We start from the raw sequence: 17,980 nt of genomic DNA on the forward strand, positions 1-17,980 counted from the left end.
ATGGTCTGGTTATTTGCAGGAGCAACCTCCTCCTCTGTCTGGTGCTTTCCTAAGGGTAAGTTTGTCTCCTCCTGTGGAGCCGAGGGAGTCTTTAGCCTACCAAGCTGGCTCTTTTCTACCGGTTTGGGAGCCAGGTTCTTCGGAAAGGGCAATTTATGTACAAATAAACTGTTAGTTATGCCCATATGTGTGTGGCCTTGGAGAGCTGTGGGAACAGTATTTAAAAGATTAGTGCTCTCACGTTGAAGAAGGCATTCTTTGATAGAGGAATCTGCCAAAGCTATTTCCTCTGCCAAACTTGGAGTTCCGTCGGTCATTAAAGATGTTTTATAGTCCACAGCGGGGGAAGTTGTTAGAGACCAATCATGATTTATGAGGATGTCGTTGGAGAGTTCTTTCGACGAGTTTTTTGCCTTGGTTGTGACGCAGAATTGAGTAATTTGAGTTTGGCTCTTTAAATCTGGCAAGTGAGTGGCTTGGTGTGAGGAATTGTTAAGTTTGGTGACTCTCCTTTTTCCTTGGTTATTATTATTCTGTTTCTCCGGCTTTTCCTGAGGTAAGATAGAGGGGGGAGAAGCCCCCCAAACTCTTCTTGCGCTTCTCGTTAAAACCATTGTGTTTAGTGAGGCGCCAGCTTGTTTCAGATAGCAGGAAAGATATGTTCACTTGGTTGGTTTTTAGTTAGAGCAGCATTTTGGCCGTGGGTTGGTGTTTTTTAATGGGATAAATTAAGTTCTGTCTCCAAGGTCTTTCTCTATGCTTCGTTATCCGTATTAAATGCTTCGTTATCAGTGAAGTTAGAGGAGTTGGAACAAAGAAGAATAAAAGAGCATATATAAAAGCATAAAATATAAAAAGGGAGAGGGAGCTCAGTCTGAGTACATCTCACCCGGATGCCAACCGGAAGCGGAAAGGAGTATTCTCAGGCTGGCCACCTTATCCTTTAAGCCTTTGTCACTGAGATAGCACTTTGAAAGGGGCTCCTGAAGACCCAACAATCAGCCAATGGGCAGGTCCTGCTGAGCCCCTTCCAAGCACGCCCCATATATGACATGGCTGGTGCAGGGCAGCAGGCATGGACGGCCAAAACAGCCTCACTGGATTTTGTGATGCCCATGACAATTTCTTGTAATGTTAAATGTGTCCCTGGTCCCCAAGGTTGGAGATCCCTGCTTTAGGGAAAGTGCAATCCCTTCCAGAGCCTAATTTTGATCCGCCCTTTCACTGAGTGCAGAGGGATTCCAGATCCAGATCCTAACTACAGTCCAAATCTCTCAGATTTAATGGAATGTACTTTCTAAAGCCTGCTCGGTGTTTATGAAAACAAAAGGGAAAGGGAGGGGTGGTTGCTATATAGGACTACTCAAAGGTAAGTCCCATTGTGTTAAGTGAGATTTACTGCAATCCTATATACACTTACTTGAGAGTATGTTGTGACGTCCTTCCCTGGCACCACCTGTGAAGCTCTCACTTTGTGGCTACCAGCAGACAGGAACGTCAGGTTTATTCTTACCCTTTACAGCACTAGCACCGATCTCAAAAGATCCCACTGCTAGGCCTTACTACCCAACACTCTGTATCTCTTATAACCTTTAGACTGTGCCTTAGTCTCTGCCAGGCTGTCTCGATACCTTGTGTCTATGGGTATAGGTAATTTGTAAACCCCCCTGCAGCCCCTTGACTCTGAAGCATACAGCCCTGGGTTTCTCTGTGGGACTGGATACACTTTCCTCCGATCCGCCGCTGCCACCATTCGATACAAACTGTTCAGCCTTGGTTACTTTGCTATTCCCGTGGTATGTGTATCCCAGCTGAAGGAATCAGGCTTTTATTTAATCAAGAAATATTTATTAAGAATCAGAAATAACAAGATTACTTAAGGAATGTTTCACAAGCGTATGGTTTCATCTATATTCTGTTATGTACTTGACTTCTTACTAATTGCCTCAGAACTCCAACTCACTCTCAACAACAACAACCTCCAAACACCACCTCACAGCCACCACCTCAATTCACCACCAAACCTCCACCCAGACTCAACTGTCATTCTTCCATTTATACTCCCAGCCATTCAAACGCTCAGCCAATCCTTCAGCATTCTACTGCTCATGTACTCCCCCTCCTCTTTCACTCCACTTACCATATATCTTCTATATAACCAGCACTTTACCATATTTACAATATAAGCAGGAACATCACATATGCCCCTTTGAGCACAGTGGGACTTGCTTTAGATTGCGCTGCAACTACACAATCCTATGCATGCTTATTGAGAAATCACTTTCCTAGGAGTAAGCTCCATTGAACACAGTGGGATTTACTTCTGAGTACTCCTACATAGGACTGGGTTGTTTGAGGGTCTAGGTGTGGATGTCGCTTCTCTTCCATTTGCTCAGTTAATTAAAGTACTTTAAAATTTAGCAGATTTTTGGCCCTATTACTAACCCAGTCCGGATCTACTTAATTGGTCAGTTAAACTAATTTGGTTGCTCAGAAACCGCTGAAGCTTCACATTCATTTTAATAGGTGACAATCGAGTGTTTTTTGTAACTGTGAATGACTATGGTGCGGCATCTGCGACAATGGGAGAGCAAAAGGGCCGACTTTCAACAATGTGTGGTTGTGTGTTTTGACTATTGAATTTTTAAGTTATTTGCATCATAGACGAATTCAGACATCAAGTGTTTTTTTTTAATTTTGGTAAATACCCGTCTACAATGGAATAAAAAAAAGCTCTCTGGCTTGCAAAACAAAAAAAGAATGGCAACAAAAGCGAAGCCATTAAATTGTGTCAATTTCATAATCCTTACGAAACTCTAAAATTCATTCAGACCAATCATCTGTCATCCCCAAATATGAGTATTGCACTAAGAATTTTACTGACACTTCCAGTGAGCGTGGCAAGTGGCGAGAGATCTTTTTCTAGATTAAAAATAAAAATTATTTACAGTCAAGTATTTCACAAGATAGACTTGTAAACCTAGCTATGATTGCAATGGAAAATGATGTGTGTTCCCAATTAAACATTAGTGAACTAATTCATAAGTTCGCAAACATGAAAGCATGTAAGGCTAAATTCGTGTAACTATGTATCTTTTTGCTAAATAAAGGCAATACAAAAAGGTTTTCTTTTTACTTTATTTATTTTACTATTCACACAAAATATTTTCCTACTCCATAATGATTTTCTTGTTTGTCCTTATTTGCCTTGTTACATTTTTATAACATTTGAATTGAAAAATGAACAAAAAAAAATTATAAAAGGTAAGGGCGCTGTGATGTTCCTGCTTGTAAATATGGTAAGTGCTGTTTATATAGAAGACATATGGTAAGTGGAGTGAAAGAGGAGGGGGGAGTACATGAGCAGTAGAATGCTGGATGATTGGCTGAGTGTTTGAATGGCTGGAGTATAAATGGAAGAATGACAGTTGAATCAGGGAGCGGGTGTTTGAGAGGTTGAGAGAAAGGTTGGAGGTTTTGAGATCTGGTGGTGTGGAGAGTGAGTCGGAGTTCTGAGGCAATTAGTAAAAAGTCAAGTACCTAACAGAATATAGATGAAACCATACGCTTGTGAAACATTCCTTCAGTAATCTTGTTATTTCTGATATTAAATAAATACTTGTTTCGTTTATCAAAGGCCTAATCCTTGGCTGGGGGAATATACAGACCATAAGGGAGGGCAAGGTAATTACCAAGGCTGAACAGAAACTGTATCTAATGGTGGCAGCTGTGAAGGGAGAGATTGTAACAAGTCATGTATCCAGAGCAACCCAGAGTTGTATGCTTTAAATATAAAGATACAAGGGGGTTGGGAACAGCATAGGCACACAGTCACAAAGTAACAAGCTATAGAGAGACTTAGGCAAAGTCTCTGGGAGTTTGGGTTACAGAAAGTGACTGGTGGTGCTGCCTAGCAGTGGGATTTAGGGAGATCTGTGCTAGAGCTGTAAAGGGTAAGAATAAGCCTGACGTCCCTGTCTGCTAGTAGCCCCAAGTGAGAGCTTCACAGGTGGTGCCGGGGGAGGACGTCACAGGTGCCGATTTATAATTTGCTGGGGGGTGCCAAACATGCCAGCACCGGCCTGGTCTGTAAAGCATAATGGGCAATGATGAAGTAATGAAATAAAACAATAATAAGAATATATCAGGTCTGTTGTATCAGACTGCCAGTGACCCAGCACAAGGATGCAGTACCCCAGGGGGCAGTAAGCAGTGTCATCTAGTGGGGCTCTTCCTCTGTCAATAGATTCCGATAAGCTTACTGTCAAGCTTTACATTTCCCACAACTCCTTAGTGTGACATTGTTGGGGGCATTCTGGGAAATGTAAATAGTGGTTAGATATAGTCGCCTAATGCTGCTTGGAGTGCTGTACTAGGAAATAAAGGGGGGGCAGGACAGACATCAACAATACCTGTCTAAGGATACCAGGTGCTGATCCCAGCAGGACCCTCCAGCAGTTGCCAAATCCCAGAACCAGTGGTAGGGCCAATTGCCTTTGACTGTGCTTCCCCCCCCCCTTGTTAAAAATTCATGCACTCTGATTGGTGCAAGGCAGCTAAGAGAGCCACCATTTTAGTATTCCCAGATATAGTGCTGCTATGGGACATTGTAGGAAATTGAAATGATATACACACACTTGGGATCCACTAAGGTAGGGCCTCTCAGACATGGAGACAGCCCTTGATCACCAGTCCATGTAGTGCAATCACCTCCCACTTGCCACTGACAGAACCTTATTTCTGGGATTTTGTCTAATCCCTTTATAAAGTGAATGTTGCTGACTCTGTCAGTTAAATTCCGGAGGCAGTTTCAGATGAAAGGCAGAGCGAAATCTCCCCTGGGGCTGCTTCCCATAGAGAATGTGTTTCTTTACACTGGCGCCCTCTAAAGGGAAAAGGCATTTATTGTACCCTTTTAGCTCATGATCTCCTAACTGCTGAACTGAGTTGCCTGGCCCGGCCTCCAAGAGGGCTTCTGTATCTTTAAAAGTTGTGCAGAGGGATGGGAGAATTCTCCCTTGTGGTTTTTCTCATTACAGTGTTGCAAGCACACCTGCACTTGGCTGACTTTCTCTTCTCCTAAATATGCAGGATCAGTCTCAGGCCAGGAACCTGGCAACCGTAGTGGGCTGGGAAGGCTTCTTCCCCTCACCCCTCAGTAGGCAGGTTTGTAGCCCATGCCCGAATTTAAAGATTTTGATTTCTCCACGGTGTCCTTTAAAACTTGGATGCACAAGATTGACTATAATTTTTTCAATGTGATACACCATATCCTCATTAGCATTCACCTTCTGCAGTCCCTTGGGGTAGCAGGCCCCTAGTACTACTTTGCCATCAGAATCTTTTATCCCCACTTTCCCAGGAGGATCCCTCCGCCTGTGTAGCTCTGAGACGGACTCCCATCTTAGATGAAACTTTTTCAGCTATAAATTCAGTCAGAAGGGTCTTTTCTGACTGGGGATAATTTCTTCCGGATAAGGAAGAAATGTGAGATTTCCCACATAGCTTTGTCGTGACTGTGGGAGTCTGGAATTCGTCAGAATTGTATGCGAAAGAAAGGCTTCCAGCTGCTCAGACGGAACGAGGATTTCTATGCTAGCTCAGCTGAATAAGTGACCCGTTTTTTTTCTTTAAAGAACAACAGACTAGCAGGCAAACATCCTCCTGTCTATGCTTATCATTTTCTTATCTATACAGGTAAAGAGATTTGTCAAAGTAACAGCAATTAAGATAACCTAGGTGAGTTACGACTTTCCTTCTTTACTCACGGAACTAAGGGGGAAGAAAACAAAAATAGCCTATCTTTCTTTTATTGCAAAAAGGTGATATGGAAAATAGCATTTTAAAGATTACAACGGATGAGGGATTTCTGATTGGAAGAGATAAGAAAAATCTTTTTGATTTATAAGACTTTTGTGTAATATATGCATGGGACTATTTTCCCTGATCTACTTTTTTTTTTGACGAATCTGCTCATTCTCTCTGCTACTAGTTATTTGGACGCTGTGAACTAAAGCTGTTTTTGCACTTCTGGGCATATAAGAGATAAGGGCTGTCTAGCGTGTGACGTCAGTTGGTTGGAAAGATTAACTCCTTTGTAACTGGATAAAGAAATAAACTGCTCTTTGCTTGGGACATTGAAAATTGAAGGAGTTTTGTTCCTTTGGCTTTAAGAATGACAATTAAGAAGATTATGGATGTACAAGAAGGGACTTTATCTTTAGACATGTTTCAGAAAATAATGAATGAGATTAAGTCAATAAAACAAGAACTGAGAAATAATAGACAAGCGTGGAAAATTGAATTTCACGAAATGAGACAGGAGCTGAAAGAAATTCAGGATTCTATGAGAAAGGAGAATAAAGATAGATCTGGAAAACCAAAAAAAAGATGAAAGAGAAATTAAAGGCAAGGTTCAAACTTTGGAGATTGGATTAAATATGGACATGAAAAAAGATTTGGATTTCCTGGCTCTGACAGATCCTGGAGACAAATATTATAGTTTGGAATTCAGCGCTGTCCCTGAAGGAATTGAAGAGATTGGAGATAAAGATATTATCGGTTCAAAAAAATTCCTGGACTGGAAGGATTTGATGGAATTTGAAATGGAGAAAGTTAACAGAATTAATCCCTGTTTTGTGTCAATGGAAAAATCTTCAAGAGATGTACTAGTGTATCATGTGGAAAAGAGGAACAGAGATGCGGCTTTGCAGCAATACTTCAGTGATATGTTCGGAATTCATGGGAAGAAAATATCTGTGATGGAGGAAATTCCTATCAGACTTTTATTATATGACTATGACAGCAAGATTTTTGGATGCGTGGAGATGGAAGATGGAAGATGGACCTAATACGGATAAAGACAGAAGAGCGATTTGAAATTACTGGATTTAGTAGACTTGATGAGTTGGATTAATTGACATGTTTATTTAGGAAAAAAAATTGATTGATATATATCTCAAGGATTGGAAACTTCTCTTTGACTTTTTGTGGAAGATCAAAATGATATGATGTTAATGAGATTTGAAACCAATTAAGATAACCGCTGGAGGAAGGTGATTTTATAATCTATTAAGAGATAGGTTTGTTATATATTATAGATTTATAGCTGAACTATGACAAATCGGAAGTCAATATTTTTAATTTTTTTTTCTCTTTTCTTTTCTTTTTTTTATTGTATTAGTTATTGATTTGTGGTTTTTTTGTATTGTTTTGGTTTTGAAAATTTGAATAAAAATTAATTGAAAAAAAAAAAAGAATCTTTTATCCTGAAAACCAATATCTTCCCTCTTAGGTTGATAGTTATTTCATGTGAATTTCATGTGAATTTCATGTGAAAACATCCCTTCTCTATTTTTTCTAAAAATGCTTCTACTTTTTTCTCTAAAAAATGTATTACAAGAAACAAACAACACATGCAGCATAGACATATCTAAGCAGTAGAGCAATATATAATATTGGATAACATCAAATGCCAGGTGCAAGTAAGTATTTCTATGTTATATTTTAGCATTTCTCTGTCATTTAGGTAATCTTGGAGACTATCCTTTAAAGTGGCATCTCTCAACTCTGGACTCTTACCAAATATGAATGAACTTTTTCTGAGTCCTATATGTGTGTAACCCGGGGTGGGACTTGCGTCTCACCATCTTCCCAATTAAAAGAAACAAAGTCACTCCAGGTTGTTGAAAATAAATCTTTTGCCTTTGGGTGATTTAAGGTGGCATGTTACTTTCTCCATTATTACCAAGTCCCAAGCCAACCAGTTCTGTATACTTGAAGTGCTTTTCCAGTGCTGTGAAATAATCAAACATGCTGCTACAAGTATAAACTTAATCCAGTCCTTTGAAGGTGCTTCCCCATTATCACCAGAAAATAGGGATAAGAAGCACAGGCTGGGGTCTTAAACCATAGGGTAGCAGATAATGAGGCTTATCTCAGTAATAACATTATCTCAAAACACATCTGCCCAAAATGCCTTTATTTTTTAACATTGTCACATGATCCGCCTTTCCAAACATCTCCCTCTTCCCTTGCATTTGAAAATAAGGCCCATACACTGTTCTGGAGGATTAACATCAACAGGCCTGGCTGGTATTCTATGTTTGCTATGAAAACTGTGGTTGTAACTTTCAGTGAGTTCAGGCAGCACATTAATATACCTGTAAGTACTGTTGGCTGTGAAATATCACAGAACAGAAGAACAATATCATTTTCAGTAAACTTTTAAATTTGTTATCAAACCCCTGTGCTCTTTGTCCTTGTGGTTTTTCCACCCCACACCTACAAGTTAAACCCCACATGCCCTCAAGGTACCTTTAAGAAACCTGGCGAAACTGAGGCTGTTTGGTGCAGGCAGCCAGGAAAAATAATAAGGGAAGGGCAAACAAGAGGGGGACAGTCTGTTGGGCCTTGGTTCATTCCTCTCATGGACCAGGGAATAGCTGGTCCTTTGATACCTCCCAAGTTCCTTGTTCTTATCTACGTATTTTAGTTATCATATGTATGCATGCACTACACTTGGAGATGTCTTGTGCTGAAAATAAGCACTGGGCCAGATGGGATTCCATACTTTTTTTTGGTAAAGGACCCTCTCCAGGAGGTGCAGATGTAAAATTTCTGGTGGCCCAATTCCTGTTGTGGGTTACACCCCCTGAGTTCTTTATTTGCTATTGTTATCTGAGGTTATCATGCTATTATTATGATTATGATTGAATGTTGCACAAACATAACAGGGCTGTATAAACTTTTGTCCTTTTCAGTGTTTTCTGATTCAATTGTGTTTCCAACTTTTGTGCAAATAAGGAAGTGGGAACTAGTTTCGTCCGGGGCTTTCCTATCTTCACCTGGAGCGGGTGGTTGCCGGCCAGCTCCAGTGGCTCTTGGATGACACTGATTATCTTGATCCATTTCAATCCGGTTTTAGGCCCGGTTTTGGCACTGAAACAGCCTTGGTCGCCCTGTATGATGACCTCTGTCGGGAGAGGGACAGGGGGAGTGTGACTCTGTTGATTCTCCTTGATCTCTCAGCTGCTTTTGATACCATAGACCATGGTATCCTTCTGGGAAGACTCACGGAGTTGGGAGTTGGGGGTACTGCTTGGCAGTGGCTCCGCTCCTACTTGGTGGGCCGTCACCAGAAGGTAGTGCTTGGGGAACATTGCTCGACACTCTGGACTCTCCATCGTGGAGTCCCGCAGGGATCGGTACTGTCCCCCATGCTTTTTAACATCTACATGCAGCCGCTGGGTGCGGTCATCAGGAGTTTTAGGGTGCGTTGTCATCAGTATGCTGATGACACGCAACTCTATTTCTCCTTTTCATCCTCTTCAGGTGAGGCTGTTAATGTGCTAAACCGTTGCCTGACCGCGATAATGGACTGGATGGGGGCTAACAAACTGAAGCTCAATCCTGACAAGACCGAGACGCTGTTGGTGAGTGCCTTCACTGCCCAGATGGAGGATGTTCATCCTGTTCTTTTTTTTCTTTTTTTTTTACAATAATTTTTATTCAAATTTTCATAAAACATAGAAAACAAAATCATAAAACATTCAAAGACAAAAAACAAAACAAAACAAAAATGATTAAACAAAAAAAAATAAAATGTTGACTTCCCATTTGTCACATATCAAATCAGTTATAGGTCTACAATATATAACAATCCTGTCTCTTAAATCATATTATAAAATCACTTTCCTCCAGTAGTTATCTTAATTGATCATCAAATCTCATAAACATTACTTTATTCTTTCCACAAAAAGTCAAAGAGAGGTTTCAATTCTTTAAGAAATATATCTATCAATTTTTCTCCAAATAAACATGTCAATTAATCCATCTCGTTAATAATTATAATAATCTTATTGTCATAACCATAGTCCAAATAAACATTTCGATTAATCCATCTCATCAGAATCTGTTAGGTCCAATAATTTCAATAGCCATTATTCCATTATCCCTATTAGTTCCATCTTCCATCTTCAATAGTCCTGTTAAGTCCAGTAATTTCAGTGTCCAATCTTCCATTATCAGTATTCCATAATAATCTTGCTGTTGTAGCCATAGTCATATAATAAGAGTCTGATGGGAATTTCCTCTATCCCAAATATTTTCTTGCCATCCATTCTGAATAAGTTGCTGAAATACTGTTGTAAAGTCATATCTGTGTTCTTCTTTTTTACAAAATGCACTGGCTCATCTCTTAAGAGTTTTTCCATTGTCACATGGCTGCAGTTAATTCCATAGATTTTCTCTATATCAAGCTCCATCACATCATTCCAGTCCAGAAGATTATCCAAGCCATTGATAACTTTATCTCTAATATCTTCATTAATTTCTTCAGAGATAACGTTAAATTCCAAACAGTAGATTTTATTTCTAAAATCCATAAACTCCAGATCTTTTTCCAATTCCACATTTGTTCCAATCTCCAAGGCTTGTATCTTCCCTTTATTTTTTCTTTTCTCATCTCTGATCTCATTCTCCTCTCTCACAGGATCCCCTATTTCTTTAAGCTCCTGCGTCATTTTGCTCAGTTTAATTTTCAGCTCCTTACTACCCTGTCGCAGGGTTTGTTTCGTTATCTCAATCTCATCCATTATTTTCTGAAACATAGTTACTTCCAGATTCTCAGCCACTTTCTTGATTGCCATTTTTAAAACCACGAAAACAAAGCAAAACAAAAATAAAGAAGAACCACTTCTTATTTCAGCAACAATTGGGTTAATATTCCAGGCTTGATGACATCACAGTATAAACAAAGCAACCTGCCTTATCTCTCTATGTTCAAGAATGCAAAACAAATTTAGTTCCCAGCATCAAAACAGTTAGTGGCGTCGTGAAGAAGCAGATTCGTCAAAATAAAATAGACCAAAAAGAGAATAGTCCCAGACAATATAATATTCCTCGGAATAGAAATCAGGAATAGAAATCCCTCTTCTGTTTATTATCTTTAGAATGCACTTCCAGGACAGCTTTTTGCGACAGAAACAGAGATAAGCTGTTAATTTCGTGAATAACAGAGAAGAGTTATAGCTCACCCAGAAGTTGTCCAAAGCCGATCAATCTGACAAATCTCCTTTTGCTGCAACAATTTAAACCAAGTAAAAAAAATAATAGAAAGAAGGGTGCTTGCCTGTTAGTCCGTTCTCTCTTTAAAGAAAAGATAAACGTATCGCTTAAACAGATAGAGCTTGTTCGGAAGTCCGTCCGGCATTGTTGGCTGGACCTTTATCTCATAAATTAATGAAATCCAGTCCTCCCAACAAAAACAGGCTTTTGAGGTTGACCTCTACGTTTCTCCCTGCCCGGGAGAAATTTCATCAGTCAAAAAAAATGTTCTGACTGATTTATATCTGAATAAGCTTCTTTTGAGGCGGGAGCCCGTCCCAAAAGCAGGCACAAGCGAAGTCACCCTTCCCGGAAGTCCGATGTTCATCCTGTTCTTGATGGGGTTACACTCCCCTTGAAGGAACAGGTTCGTAGCTTGGGAGTTCTTTTCGATCCTTCCTTGTCTCTCGAGACCCAGGTGGCCTCGGTGGCACGGAATGCTTTCTACCATCTTTGACTGGTAGCCCAGCTACGTACCTATCTGGACAGTGACGACCTCGCCTCAGTTGTTCACACTCTGGTAACTTCTAGGCTGGACTACTGCAATGCGCTCTACGTTGGGCTGCCCTTGAAGATAGTTCGGAAACTACAGCTAGTCCAGAATGCAGCGGCCAGATTACTGACGCGGACCAGAAGGTCTGCTCATATAACACCTGTTCTGGCTCGTCTGCACTGGCTTCCTATTTGTTTCCGGGCTAAATTCAAAGTGCTGGTTTTGACCTATAAAGCCCTACACGGCATGGGACCGCAATACCTGGTGGAACGCCTCTCCCAATATGAACCTACCCGTACACTGCGCTCAACATCTAAGGCCCTCCTCCGGGTGCCATCCCATCGAGAAGCCCAGAGGGTTGTGACTAGAACTAGGGCCTTTTCGGTAGTGGACCCCGAACTGTGGAATAGTCTCCCCGATGAGGTACGCCTGGTGCCGACGCTGCTATCCTTTCGGCACCAGGTGAAAACCTTTTTATACTCCCAGGCATTTTAAAGTGTATTTTAAATTGTATTTTATAGTGTATTTTATCAGTATTTTCATTATTGTTGTATTTTGACATTGTTGGTTCTTTGTTATTGTTTGTTTTTGATCTTTGATTTTGTTATACTTATTGTATTTATATATTGTGCTTGTTTTATCTCTTATGTACACCGCCCAGAGAGCCTTTTTGGCTTAGGGCGGTATATAAGTAAAATAAATAAATAAATAATGTCCTTTACATCTGTTTCCCATGGCTCACTTCCCTGTTCTTATCCCAAGTTTCTCTATCCTTGACCTTCTGTTCTGCAAGCTATGTAGAATAATATTTCAAATGTTGAGAAAGCATAGAAGCATATGATTCACTTTTGCACACATTAAGCATATGTTTCATTTTACACACATCTGCCTGATTGTCACAGCATCATGATCCCCACGGGCTTCGTTGAACTTAGTTCCTGCTGAAATCGACAGGACTTAAATTAAGTCATGACTAACTCATCCCATTGCTTTCAGTGGGTCCTAAGGTCAACTCGCTTAGTCTGGGTCCAATCCATGGTAACCACCACTCTTCTTTGGGCAGTGTGACATTTTCCTTGCTGCTCCTTAGCACCTAAAACACCTTTCCCTTTTCCTTCAACGCCTTTCCTCAAAACCCATCTCTTTTACTAACACTTTGTAAATTTCTGAACTTGGCCATTGTGACCAGACCCTGTAAGACTGTGAGTTGTAATTAATTTTATTGTATTGTTTTGATGTCTGCCATAGCTGTCACCAAGCAGTCTCATTTTAATATTTTTATACTGTATTGTGGCCGGTTGACTGAAATAAAATTATTCCATCTGTTCTATCTACTAGCACTTTGGCTTCACCATCTAGTCCGGGGCACTTTATGCTGCAGGCACATTTGCTGCAGATGAACAAGCAAAGTGTTAATGATGTACCTGCATCATGAAATGCTTCTGTGCCTGTGCCAAGGAATCCACATCAAAGATGGATGTACATGGGCATTTAAAGCTGCAGGGGATGTCATTGATACTTTTGCACGGTTTGCTGCAGGAAACACAATTGTAACTCCTGCATGTTCCCCCAGTAATCAAACCTGCTGCATATAGCATAAAGATGCCCTTGCCCCCAAATGAACTGAGGCTTGTAACTTCTATTCACAAATATTCAACCTGCTATCCTTGCTGATGTCTTTGATGCTTGGCATTGCCTCCCACACAGTTGATATTACGACTGCAAGCTTCTCAGGGCATCTGTTTTGTTTCTGTTACTCTGTAAAGCAGGGATGAGGAGGAATCAGGCCCTCCAGATGTTGGTTGTTTATTTATTTATTTATTGCACTTGTATACCGCCCCACAGCCGAAGCTCTCTGGGCGGTTTACAGCAATCAAAAACATTAAAACAAATATACAATTTAAAACACATATTTTAAAAACAATTTAAAAACAATTGTTGAACTCCTACTCCCATTAACTGCCAGCAGCGTTGCCAATGGACAGTGAACTGGAGGGCCACAGGCGATCCACCCTTCCTTAAAGCACCATATACATTGGTTGTGGAGTAAAAACCTAATAATTTAATAACTCAATAGTAGCTTTTCTTGATTACACCAAGGGCCCATCTGTTTCAGTCTAAGTTCAGCTGGCATACTCCAGCCTAGAGAAAGGAAGCAGCAGCCCTCCGCCGTTGTCCCCTTTCCTCCAGCAACTGGTATTCCGAGGTACACTGCCTCTGAAGGAGGAAGTTCTATTTAGCTAACAGTTAATAGAGACGCACAGACACAACCACATCTATCTGGCGGCGCAAAAACTTCAGGCCAAACATTTGGATGGCCCAGAGCTTCAGGGACAATAATACTGTACACTACCCTTATGGGGGAGTCTGCTAATTTGCATGATTTTATATGTGCAAGGTTGGTCTGGAGCTGCTGGGGCAAATATTAATCCCGATTGATATCACATATATGTAACCTCAGAGTTACTGGGAGTCCTCTGTTCTTTTAGGAGATTTTAACTAATGCTGTGTTGTTGTTTTGTATTGTGTTTGTTATGTATTGCGGCGGCTTAATGGCCATGCAATAAACTTTCTACTACATCTATCTAGTCTAGTCTTACTTAAAAGCCTGTTAGTAAACCTCCACCGTTCTCCTCACAGTCAGTATCTATCCCTGATTCGTTTGCATCTTCCCTTGTTAGGGAAGTCGGGTAAGCGGCTTTCTACAGAGGCGCTCTCTAGAGGGGAAAGAAAGGTCTGTATTCAATTTAATAGCTCCCGTTCATGCACCGCTTAACTGAGTTTTAAAGACTACATCTCCCATCGGTCCCTGGGCGAGTATTTTTTTTTATTTTGTTTTCCACCCGCCCGCTTCTACGTCAGGAGGCGGGTTTGTAGGGCTTGCCCGAACATGTTGCTTTCGGTTTCTTTGCAGAACCCTTTAAAAGGTAGGCACGCGCAGTTCAAGGCAGTGGTGTTTCTGTTTGAGATCGTCTGGTGAGTTATAATTTACATACCGCGAAAATCCTCTTGTGTTTTTCCTTCTAGCCCTGTCTCCGATATTTAGGAAGAAGTTAAAAGCTAAGAACGAGAAGACAAATAGCATTTTTTTTTCTTTTTGAGTCTAGAAAGAGCGAGATTTACAACTCGATCTTATTTTGCCTGTTTGCCTGCCCTATTGAGTTCCGTGCGTTTACTCCTAAGTAGGTGAGAATTGGGCGTCACAACATACAAATCTCCTTTCTGGATCAAACGAAAGTTTGTCTAGTCCATCATTTTTGCTTTCCAATTGCGGGCAGCCTGATATCTGTAGATATGGACGGCCATAAGTAGAGCCTGAGGGTGAAGACCTTCCCTCGTTGTTTGCCCCGGTCACTTAGTATGCCTCCGACCATGGAAGCTCCCGCCTCCCGAGGCTGTTGATCCTTAAGCCCCTGTCAGTCAACTAACTTGTATGCTTTAGTGCTTGATTTTAATGAAACGGTATATTTGTTATTAAGCCAAGTTGCCTTGGAAAGGGTGGCTTAGAATGGGTGATGATGGGTTGTATCCAATTTAAATCATACTGGGTGACAGACCCATTTAAATTAATGGACATGGCCAACTTACCCCCATTAATTTCAGTGGGTCTACTCTGAGTAAACGTTAGTTGGCTACAACTCATTAAGTTTAAGTAATGTGAGAGAGGGAGAAAAATTACTCTCCCAACATTGTTTGTAATTTTCAGATCTGTGTTGTCTCTATGCCGAACTTCTCCAGGCCTGTTTTGTTAAGCACCAGCATTTTTTAGTGTTTTGTCATAAGGAAAATACTCCACTCCTTTTGTTACTGAGTTGATTCTTTTAGTTTCTTCTCTAGTTCTATGATTGTGTGTGACAAGAAATGTATTCTGCATGTTCCCACACCATATTTATCCGTCGATGGCATGCATTACACACTCTGCGGTTTCATTTTCCATGCCTTTCCTCATAACATTGAATTTGGTTTTTTTCCATTGCTAGAGGAGAATGACACTTTTCAGGAAGTTTTTCATTGACTCACGAAATCTCTTTTATGGATAATCGCAGCCAGTTTGGGCTCCATTGGTGTTGATGGGAAATGATAGATTGTTGTGGGAGAGGATTGCGGACCAGGGCTCCTCTCCATGGCTCTGGATAGAGAGGGAGGTGTTAGAGGGTGGGTGTCCCACTGGAAGACTTGGGTGCTTTGGAAATATCTTGAAATATGGTGGGGGAGAGAATGAGATCTGGTGAGCTCTGAGTGAGATCCAGGATTCCTGTATTCTCTCTGGGATATGGGGAAGTGATATGGGGAAGTTGCTGTAAGGGAGGACGACCGGGGGAGCTAGCGGAGGGTGAGTGAGCAATGTATCCCCTCACTTCCAAACAATTTCCCCCTGAATGTGAAATTAACAAGCAGCAGATGGCAGCAGCAGCAGCTCTGCAAAATGGACATAAAGGGATCGGATTATTATGCTTTGCAACTATTTTTTTTGGATACAATGTATCTGCTCACCTTGAAACAATTTCCACTTAAGTGTGAAATTAACAAGCACTGGCAGCAGGCATTAGCCGCAGCTCTGCAGAGAGCAAGAAACACTTCTCCTTTCATCCTTAAGAGGGGCAAAATAAAAGGGAAGAAGGGGGGAGAGAGAAAAGGGGAAAAAACCTAACTGCTCTTAAAAGCCAGGTAGAGCGTGGAGTCCAGGGCCAGGTCTGTGCCGATCTCCTTCGCCCTGGAAGTTTGTGAGTGCTCTGAGCTGAGGGCAAGTGTGAAGTGGGCAGGGTGCCCTTCCTTCCCCTTCCCTGCTAACCACCCCTACATTTAAGGCCACCAAGACCAGAGGCTGCAATGTGCCTTGCAGTTACTACTGCGGAACCAAGCAGATTCTTGCAAGTTGGGGATTTGGAGAAAGTTCCCAGGCAGCCTTGAGCTCAGGAGCCATCTCCATGTCACACATGAGCAGCTGTAGGGGCATGCATCATTCGCTGGCCAGAGAAGGAGCAGGTGCAGGGAGCTTACTTCCCTCTGCTGTTTGTGGGCAGGGGGAATGGGACCTCAGTTTGCTTCTGCTTGTTCTGTCTCCCTCCCTTCCTCCTAAAAGTTAAGCAAGTAGCCCAGAGAGGAGAGGAGAGTGACGTTCCAGGCAGAAGGAGGAGCACCCAAGAGGCAGCATGAAGCAAAGGGCAAGGCATGAGGAGGCTTTCTTGTGGTAACTGCAGGGCAGTGCAGTGAACAGATCAGCTGTGAGGTGGCCGGCACCCCGCCCCCCAGCCTTTTGTTGCGGCTACTGCCCTTGGCTTCCATCTGCCTGGGCAGTGCAGCGACCCGTGCTGAGGCTGATGACCACCTGGTCGGCAGTCCACCGTGACCTGCCACCCCTCACTAGCTTGCCCTCCCCCTGGCTGCTCACTCGCCCTCGGCGAGGCACTCCGGGACCCAGCAACCAGCCTGAGTGGCGGAAAAAAGCACAGAGCCGGCAGGAGGGTAGAGTGGAAGGGATCTCTTCGCCTCCGTCCTGCCCTCCGGCAGCTTAAAGGGGTAGCCCCCGGTTACCAAGCACCCGGCGCTGCGGTAGCAACTACGTTACCAGGGCTTTGTTACACACGCACTTTGCCTCAGGTCGAGAAGCAGGAAAAGCTAAGGGGAGTTTACCCAGCCACTGTAGTACCTCGTGTGCAAATGCAGAAATGCACATTTCCGCATCTGAGGAGTACAATGTAACATCCCACGGCTCTGATTGGTTCAGCTTCCCGGGCTTTTCCAAGCACATTCCTGCACATGCGCTGAAGTGGAAATACGTGATTGGCTGAAAATGAAGGAAGGGGAATGGGGAAACCCCAATGACCGCCCACAGAATGCCTCCTGCTCTAAAGTCCGCGGTATTGCATCCAAGCCCCTAACGTTGCAGTGGATGATTCACGCTTTAAAAAAGATAATAGCATTTTCCACGGTTGTGCCAAAGCGGATTTAACCACGAGAAAACGCACTTTTGTGCGGGACGCCATCAGGACGACCGAAAAATAATGAGAACACAAAGCGGTCATGTCACACATTATACAGTCGTCTGGATGAGCCCTTAGTTGCATGTGGACTGCAGTGATGACTTGCTTCATGAGATGATCTGGTCCCCAAATAATGTTTTCAGTCCTGTGACCATCTGCAGGGCAGATGGCTGGCTTTACTGTGAAACAACATGATTCAGCACTCCATGGGTGGAGAAAGTACTTCCTTTGGATTTGTGGCTCGGGTTACTTGCCCTGCCACCTGTGCAGCCGTGGGCAAGCTGCTTAGTCCCAAGGAGCCCAGTTGCCCCCCAGCTGGCAATTGTGGACAAGGAAGGGGCTGGCTTGTGCAGCTGTGGCAAGCTGAGCAGGCCCTAGCCAGCTGGGGAGAACTGGT

General features: G+C 42.3%; 1 protein-coding gene across 2 annotated transcripts in view; it reads left to right on the forward strand.

Annotated features, from left to right (window-relative positions):
* TREX2 (three prime repair exonuclease 2) overlaps nucleotides 1–17,980 on the forward strand; it is a 39,693-nt gene that overhangs the window by 14,415 nt on the left and 7,298 nt on the right. Inside the window, exon 1 of one of the 2 annotated variants that reach the window (XM_061613979.1) lies at nucleotides 14,491–14,575. The exons of the other annotated variant lie outside the window; for it this stretch is intronic. The gene's annotated coding sequence lies outside the window, so the exon portion shown is untranslated. Of the gene's footprint in view, nucleotides 1–14,490; nucleotides 14,576–17,980 lie in introns of those variants that run through there. 2 annotated transcript variants of the gene reach the window in all.

Source organism: Rhineura floridana, chromosome 3, assembly GCF_030035675.1.
Source record: "Rhineura floridana isolate rRhiFlo1 chromosome 3, rRhiFlo1.hap2, whole genome shotgun sequence".
In the NCBI taxonomy this organism is placed as follows: Eukaryota; Metazoa; Chordata; class Lepidosauria; order Squamata; family Rhineuridae; genus Rhineura; species Rhineura floridana.